Below are 7,571 nucleotides of genomic sequence, written 5' to 3'. Positions count from 1 at the left end.
TCACTAGTTTTCTTGCAACTGTATGTAGAACAATGTCTAATAAACCATCCACATTTTTTTCAGTCAGGGAACGTAGAAGTAGGACCAATTAAACTTACAATACATTTCTATGAGGCATACGTCCCCAGCTGGACCCAGGAAAACCAACGCCAGGCTTCTGGTCCAGGGCTCTCGTCATCTCACGCCTAGTCTACTGGTCAACTCCCTCCTAAACGGCTTTGGTCACCTGCATGTGCCAATCCGACCTCTGCAGCTCATCCCAGAATGCAGCGGCTCTGTTTGGTCTTTCAGCCTTCCTAAATTCTCCCACACCACACCGCTCCCTCCGCTCCCTTCACTGGCTTCCAGCTGACTGCTAGAATCCACTTCAAGGACAATGGTGGCTTGCCTACCATGGCCTGCGAATGGATCTGGCCCTTGCCTACCATCCAGGACCATGGGTTAAACCGTACACCCCCAGCACCGTGCACTCCGCTCTGCATCAGCCCAAACAGCTCGCTGCACCCGCACTGCGAGGGGGACCCAAGTTCCCATCAGCAAAAACACGTTGGTTTGCTATCCTGGCTCCAAAATGGTGGAATGAGCTCCCCATTGACATCAGGACAGCAGAAAGCTTACACATCTTCCGGCGCAGACTGAAAACTCATCTCTTTCGACTCCACTTCGAGCAATAGAATTACTAACAAAGCACTTATATACTAATAAAGGGCTGGCTTATCTAAAGCCAGTTGAGTAGCACTTGAAATGTTTGGCTCTATGAAACCTGATGTACTTATATGATTCTGTTTTCTTCAAGGTTGTATCTTCCTGGTTGAATGCACTTATTGTGTCGCTTTGGATAAAAGCGACAGCTAAATGCAATGTAATGTAATGTATGTAATTAGCAAGGGTAAAAAATCTGGTATTTTTCATTACTACCCTGAAAAATGGCACACCAGTCCTGACAGTCAACAACACCTCCAGGAATAATGTGTTATAAAACATAAGTAACATGATTAAAGACGATAAAATATTCACTAAAAACATAAAGGTATTTCTTTAACAGCTCCTTTCACAGAAACAGTTCCTCCGAGTCTAATTTTGTAAAATGTTAAGGAAAAGCACCATCAATTCGCTCACTCTGAGCATCAAGGGTGATAAAACACTCTTTACTGCCATGGTGTCTTGAATCTGTCAACCATAACAAAGAATTATCTCTGAGTGATAGAGCACATGCATGTGAGTGTACAGTATGTGTGTGTGGATAAAGACCAGGAGAAGTAATCGGCCATAAAACTACATTTCATCTCATCTCTGATTGGACCCAGCAGGGAATCAGACAGCACATTGAACACCCTCTTCTTTACCGGAAAAACCTGTTGCATGCTGGGTAAGCAAGAGGTGAGTGTTTATCTGTCAGGCTGCCAGTCAAGCTGCTAAGATGCAGGTGCCAAGGCCTCTACAGCCCCGTGTCCCACTTGCCCTTCTCCTTCCCTCACCCCCTCCCTTTTCCATTTGTCCATCCCTCCATCTTCTCCAATCAGCAGGTCTGAGATTAAAAGTAAACACAGAGGTGACAGACAAAGCCGCCAATAATGACAAGACCAATGCTGATTAAAATTAGCCTCAGGTTGTGAAAATATACCAAGCTCTTTCCCTCTGATTAAATGTCTGCACTGTGTAAACTATTGCAGCCTTGTTCTATTCTCCTCCTGTTGTCCTCTGCATCCCCACGTCGTTTCTATTCCTCCTGCACGCCACGCTCAAAATCTATCGCGTCAAAACACTGACTTTAGCAATGTTTATGTTTATCTCAGACGGTCACAGTGAGATAAAACTTTTCTTTATGCAAAGATTACATTTGGATTTCACAGCTTTACTATCATTTGCATTGGTCATATCTGATGTTTGGCAATGAGATTCAAATTTCTTGGATTATTTTATTTTTTGTGGTAGTGTGCCCTTTTTTGACACAATAAAAAGCACCGAGTGAATAATCCTTTGTCCGGTTTCCGACAGTGATATTTATGTGCACACTTTTGGACAATGACATCAAACTGTTTTTATCGATATTAAACAAATATATCCACAAAGAAACTCACAGCCAATATCACATGCAACAATAGCAGTGTTAGCAGTGTCAACAAACATACCTAAGTGAAATAAACACATTTCATATTTTAAAATACAAACTTTAGTTTGACCTTCTAGTTCGAATAACGTCAGTAATTTGTCAACTTTGTCAGCTATTTAAGTTGAAATGCTATTATTGCATGGATAGAGTAAGTGTATGAGACATGCATGCAGTGTCTAAGGTGGAAGTGCTTTGGTTAATGGAAGAGGGATTTTGGTTGACATCCAGTTTTGCTCCTGGGTTTGTACCAAGTTTTTCCAGCAGGTGTTGCTGGCTTTTGTTTGGATAATTATCTATGATTCATGTTGCGTCCAAATGTAAAGAGCCATGATTGCGCTTTCCCTAGGTTCACAAATGTTAATAAATGACATAATAACAGTGAGTCAAATGCTGGCAACTCTAGTCCGTCTTTAAATAACAGTCTGCTATGTATTTTCCATTATCATGCTTCTATCTTCCTAACCAGGGTCCTGGTGACGTACAATACAGTCAAATCTTGATATCATTATTTCAAGCCACAGAGCATTTTCCAATGTCTGCATGTTCCACTCTAATTTCAGCACCAGAGCTACTGTAATCCAATCACTGGTCCCACGGCAGATGAGAATCCAACACTGTGTGTGTGTGTGTGTGTGTGTGTGTGTGTGTGTGTGTGTGTGTGTGTGTGTGTGTGTGTGTGTGTGTCTTAAGAAACTTAAGAAAGGAGGTGAGGGGAATCGTATCTCTAGTGTTTGAACCAATCAACCTTGCTGAAATCTATGTTGGAGCAAATTGAACATGATGAGCCCAAGCTAACGTACAAATACCTACTGAAAGCAAAGACATCTGTAGCAGTGTGTGTATGTGTGCCTGTGTTTTTTCCCCACAATATGCTCCATATTTGCTTTCATGCTGAACACAAATAAAGGCTTTTCACAGTAATAGCCTGTCAGGTAACAGAGGTACCTTGCATTTTTATCTACAAACCCAGTTATGTCGCTGCTGGAACAAAGTGATTTATTAAGGTCTGGCACCTGTGCAAGAGGGGAAACATGTCATTTGCTAGTGGCATTCCTGCGGTGTACAGGAGTAAAGACTCGGCTACAACATGTCATTCAATTACAGCATGTCGGACATGTCACTTATGACGTGACCTGGCATGCATACTTCACGTAGGGTACACAGACACACACTGTGTGGCCACTATGAAAACCCTCATCAGTCATTGACGTGACATGTGCTCTTTCTACATCACTTTGCTTCCAACGTAATGTTACACCACGAGTGACAGCCATCTACTGTAAAGGACAAATGTAAAAAATGAAATGGTGAACCTGATATTTTTGTATATATAAAACACTTTTAACACATTCTTCCCATTGAGGTAAGACATGTGAATAAAATGTTTCACTATGGTAAAGTGTAAGAGTGTTCTTGCAAATGTCCCATCATTCTTTAACATTTTGAGACCAGGATCATTTTCCTGAAGTTTTGGAGAAACTTACTAAAAGTTTTGAATTATTTCTGAATATAATATAACCTCCTTTATATAATTTATGACTATTAAATTCAATCTGTTGCAAAAACGTTTTAAGGGGACATACAGTAAGGGTTATGAAAATAGTAAATCATCTTCCCTTTAAAGCACACATGATGTAATATAGAGTTTAGAACGGCCTGAGGATTAGAAATGTAGAAATGTAATCAGTTTAAAAGAAATCCAGCTCTGTGGTTAAGTAAAATATGTTTGCTCAGACAAGAATTAATAACTAAGCACCCTTGATAAAAAGTGTCTCTAATGAACTTTTAACCTTAATTCTTAATTCTTAATAGAACCATAATATTTAAACGTTACATTTAATTAAATAATTTGTCGGTTTACTTATGGTGAGTCTATATGAACCTACAACTTACTTTGACTTGATTTAATTTGCTTATGATCTGTTTTTAGTCTTTTATTAGTTCTTTCATGTAAGGAGACCTAAGCATACACCCGCACGAGAAAAACAAGATGAACTTTAAACATATTGACAGAGCAAGAAAGCAAGAAGAAGAAAAATATATATAATAATGGAAGGCATAGAATACGGCTTAGCTGGAGTCTTCGACATTCCAGCGCCATAATCCTTTAATAATTATTGACGTTTTCACCACTTCCATCTCAGGCTCGTTTATGAATATGATAAATTATAATTGCAAGGTCAGCGGAAGTCAAGTATTGATCACAGCCATTATCCTTGAAGTCCGAAAACAAATGCAGGGGATGAGTGATTGGAAAAATAATTATTAAAGAGGCAAGTCAGTGATTATACCATAAAAAAAGAGAGTGAGGAACTAAAAGTGGGCGTTGAATGTGGTTAGAAATCAAAATCTTTTTTTTCTCGAGGGGCCCTCTAAATGAAAAAGTGGGGGTTTGTTTTTTTCTGCGGGGATATGTCTGGTCAAAGCTTCATCTAATGACCCCATCACCATTCTGAAATGTCCAAGCTTTTTTGAAACGGTCTTTCCCCTAAACATAATACCACACCCCCGGCAATCACGTTTCCAGTTTGTGTCACATCGCACATCGTTTTGCAGGAGCATGCCATTGTGCTATTTCAGTTTTCACTCATGCACACTTCTGTGAACACGTGGCTATTAACATCTGCTAGCCCCACCCCTGATATCCCACCCACCATCACCTCCACCCGTGTCTCCCACTAGACATTTTTCCATTTGCACCTTTTTTCCCTCCCCTCCCCATTAAGGTGTACAACTCCGCTTGACAGGGAACACCACTTCTGGTTTCCCCCGGCAGCGGCTCTCTTCCTCCTCCTCCCCTCCATGTCCCTCCCTCCCTCCCTCAGGGGAACATGATTCTTTTATACATAAACAAGAAGCCCCTAACATAGCATAGGTTTGTTTTTTTCTGTTAAGGTATAAAGGTGTGGGCAGAAAGTGTTTGTTTGTAACTAGATTGCTATAGCGTAGGGGCCTCAGCCAGGGAATTCTTTTGTTTGCTGGACGCAGTGTAAACAAGTCAATTTGAGTATCAAAAGGAAACAGGTAATGTGGGAAATTGATTTGCAACCGAGTTGATTATGAATACATCTTGGAAGTGGAGGGAGGTCAGATTTGGGAATGGGAAAATATCTATACACTGTATGCCTGAAGGAAAAAGGGGGAAGTCTATAGAGTGTGTGTTTGTTTACGTGCATATCCAGGGCAAGCGTGTGGAGATAGGCAGGCTTTGTGTACGGCTGTCACATGGTGGGGGTGTCACTTCAAACGTGCCCCAGGGCAAGGCAATATCGCACAAAACACAATGAAAGGATGCAACACAAAGAGAAATAATATTTTTTAAAAAGGCTGTAAATGCATTACTGACTCGGCTTGGTGCAACACTGCAGTGGTTATTGAGATATTTTCTCACTTCACCTCCCAGGTGACCACTGGGGTACTCCGAGTCACACACACAAGACAGAGAGGCGATACAATATCAGGAGATGTAAAAGTCTTGTGGTTGGGAAACATGCAGAGGAAAGGGGGGGGCATGGTAACACAGAGCTAGAAACATTTTTATTTTTATAGTTTATTCATAGGGACTGTGATTGAATCTGGATAGGGTTCTGTGATTCTAAAGTACTGGTTTGCCAAGGATGCAAACACACCCACAAACCCTATATACACATTCAAGCAGACAGACAGCTGAGGTTCTGCTGTAAATATGAACACTATGAACATGCTGTAGCTGGGGGTCTCACTGCATACGCTCCCAACACACATTCCAGATGTGGCTGCATATGGAGCTGTAATAAAGTCTTTAGATGAAGCATTGGATTAATTGAAGCGTACGAGACGTGCTCCAATGGAGGAAGCAAGCAATTAAGTGCCTGTGTGTTTGCATGTGTATATGAGGCATGTGCCTATGTCCCTGTATAGCTGTCAGCATGCGTGTAATGATATATGGAGAATCCTTATAACACTCGGGGGACATAAATTACCGATATTACAGATTAATTTCAAGCCTATTAGAGATATGGGACTCTAGATATGCTACACAATCATTACACATTCTGTACAACTGCGGCTGCTGTGATTCTTACCACAAAGAGATGGGAAACTGAACAAAGACGCAGCACAAAGAGCGTTGTTGCATCTGTATTTCTGACTTTAACTCTTTTCCGGGCATGGCCATTTTTCTTCTCTTTGAAGCGGTGCATAGCTAGATTTAAAACGAGCAATCAAATTGTTATTTCCGAGGCTGTGTTGGTTTAAATTAGAGTTATTAACTTTATTGACTTGAAGCAGACCGTTGAGGAAAAAAGAGTTTAGGAAACTCAGAGTGGAGAGACTAAGACACACATGACTAAGCTTTAAGTGTTGAGTAATCCCACAGCCAGAAGAACTCATCAACTCAATCTCCCCTTCCTAACTCTTTTCCTCCCCCTTCCTCCCTACAGTAAGTTTAATTTGAAGAGAGAGAAAAAGTCCCTTCCACACAGTCTCAATACATATTTTTCTAATTTCTTCCTTCAGAAATCTCTTAATGGCTTCTTCGCTGGACCCTGATGAAAACAATGACTTTTAACCTTCCTCTCTCTCTCTCCCTCCCTCCCTCCCTCCTTCCTTCCCTCCTTCCTTCCCTCCACCTCCCTCCATCACAGTCGACTTATTTCACTTTCTAAATGATTTCTTACTCTTTCAATCTCTTTGCAGCCATTCAGGGCCCGGCCTAGGCTTGTGGCCGGTGCGACGCATTGTGACAGGTGAAATGAAAGCCCACAGAAATCTCATCTTCTTATAAACGCTCGGAGGCATTCAGCCAGTCAAAAAAAAATAGTTTTTTCTCCCCCTTTCTTTCTGAGGCGCCGACAGATGGAGGAGGAAAAAAAGTGTTCTGTTATTTGAAGACCATTTGGGGTTTTCCTTTATCCACAGTTAATCAATGCTGTTCCCTTTGTGCCGGGGGAGCCGAGGCAGAACATTTTGCATACATTTACAGAAAAGCTACTGTATGAGTGCCTTTTTTTGTCAAAACTATAAAAGAACTGCATGAAATGCCTTTTAGAATTGATAGTCGAGTCATTTCTTTGCTTATTTTTTTGTCAAATACCAAGAGGAATCTTAATTAAAACTGCATTATTTACCCCTAAATAGTCATAATGAGATATGCAGATTTTGTCACAGTTGTTATTGTGTTATGGAGTCGTACTTTAAAAGCAAAAAGGACTAAAAGCACTTTGCAGTTATTTTCTCGCTCCATTTCCTACCTTTACTATTTATCCAAACAATGTCAACGAGGAGCTCTGAAAACACGAATAGTAGCAGACAAACAGCGCTGTCAGGCACTGCTGATTGAAACCTCAAGGTCATAGGCAGAGAAACAGAGAGCAGACGCTCGAAGAAGTACGAGCGTTAGAACTGCTTAGGCTCTCCAGGGTCTGCAGCTCACTCACTCTGCTTGAGTGTGTGTGTGTGTGTGTGTGTGTGTGTGTGT

The 7,571-nt window shown here is 41.1% G+C and overlaps 1 protein-coding gene across 1 annotated transcript in view; it reads right to left on the bottom strand.

The window, feature by feature from the left end:
- The window catches only part of exoc4 (exocyst complex component 4), a 99,264-nt gene that overhangs the window by 67,249 nt on the left and 24,444 nt on the right, over positions 1–7,571 (bottom strand). The window lies entirely within an intron of this gene.

This window comes from Notothenia coriiceps, unplaced genomic scaffold (assembly GCF_000735185.1).
Source record: "Notothenia coriiceps isolate Sejong01 unplaced genomic scaffold, NC01 NC01_scaffold00034824, whole genome shotgun sequence".
Lineage (NCBI taxonomy): Eukaryota > Metazoa > Chordata > Actinopteri > Perciformes > Nototheniidae > Notothenia > Notothenia coriiceps.
The sequence above is the reverse complement of the archived record's forward strand: the minus strand, read 5'-3'. Positions and strand labels throughout refer to the sequence as shown.